This window comes from Pteropus alecto, unplaced genomic scaffold (genome assembly GCF_000325575.1).
Source record: "Pteropus alecto unplaced genomic scaffold, ASM32557v1 scaffold157, whole genome shotgun sequence".
NCBI lineage: Eukaryota > Metazoa > Chordata > Mammalia > Chiroptera > Pteropodidae > Pteropus > Pteropus alecto.
Window position 1 is genome coordinate 2,143,433 of NW_006440626.1, and position 1,689 is coordinate 2,145,121.

Genomic DNA, 1,689 nt, shown 5'->3' on the forward strand with positions numbered 1-1,689 from the left:
TGGGTTTTTAGCCATTTCTGAGCCCACAGGGTCTCCAGTCCTTTGGTCTCAGGTCAGGCAGCCTATCCTCTGGGCCTCAGGCCATACCTCCCACTCCCCACCCCCTTGGCCAGAAATGGGCCTGACAAAAGCCAGAGCTGGGTCTCAGCATCCAGCCCCTCAGGGAATGCTCAGTCTGAATCTTGACTCTCTGCTGAGCAGGGCCTTCAGGCCTCCACACAGAGAGGGGTTGGGTACAGGGTGCTAGAGACCCTGGTAAGCCAGGGCTTGAGGGAGCTCCTGAGGCTGCTGGGGGTTTGGCAGCGCCTGGGGGTAGCATTGGGTCAGTGTACCCCTCAGGGTGGGGCTCCTGGCTGGCCAGCGTGCAGGCTGGGGTGGGTTGGGCCCTGGGTTCCACAGTGGCATGGGGTGCCACTGGGGCTTTACGATAGCCTCAGGGAGCGATGGGCTGTGGCTCCATCAAGTCCTTGCGTGTGCTTCCGGCTGGCCCCTTGACAATGCCTACCAGGCCTCCTTGGTGGCAGCAGGCATTGGGTGGAGCCTTTGATAGGTCACAGCTGAATTGATAATATGAATTGGCTGCATGGCCTTGGGCAAGTTATTTACTGTCTACAAGACTCAGACTCTATATTTGAAAAGTGGAGAAACCGTACCCATTAAGGTGGCTTCTACCCAAAAGAGAAAATAACAAGTCTTGGTGAGGATGCAGAGAAATTGGAGCCCTCGTGCTCTGTTAGTGACTGGAAAATAGTGTAGCCAATGTGAGAAAGAGCATGACAGGTCCTCAAAAACTTAAACAGAACTAACGTATGATCCGGCCATCCCATTCTTAGGTATATATCCAAAAGAATTGAAAGCAGGGTTTCGTACAGATATTTGAATGCCCATGTTCATAGCAACATTATTCACAACAGCTAAACGGTGTGTTAAAAGGAGAACCACAGGCCCAAAATGGTGTCACTTGTGCTAAAGTCCATGATACCAAATATAGATTTAAATCCTGACCTAATTGCCATTTCAACCTCTCCCAGAAACGTAATCTTAATCAATCAACCAGTCTGGAATTGTCTCGTCGACACCAATGAGGTAGTCTGTCAAGAGGGCCCTGTCCATTTCCCTGGAAAGGCCATCTGCATGATAAATACCCTTGCAGTTCCCTGTCCCCCCTGAAGAAGTCCTGGTCTAAAATAACCCTCTCTTTTGTTGATAGCTCCCTTGCCTCTCCCTTCTTCCTATAAAAACTTTCGATTTTGTACAACCCCTTACTTGGTTGAATTTTGTTCTTTGCGGTCCCCAACCTTTTTGGCACCAGGGACCAGTGCTCCTGTAAGACTCTAATACCTGATGATCTGAGGCAGAGCTGAGACTGTGATGCTAGCTCTGGGGAGCGGCTGCAGATACAGATGCAGCTTTGCTTGCTTGCTTGCTGCTCACCTCCTGCTGTGCGGCCCAGTTCCTAATAGGCCATGGACTGGTACTGGTCCATGGTCCAGGGGTTGGGGACCCTTGCTTTAACAGGTGAAAACAACCTTAATGTCCATTGACTGATGAATGGATAAGCAAAATGTGGTCCATCCATACGATGGGATATTATTCAGCCTTAAAAAAGAAGGAAATCCTTTCATATTCTACAATGGGGATGAACCTCGAAGATACTCGCTAAGGGAAATGAGCAAGTCACGAAAAGAC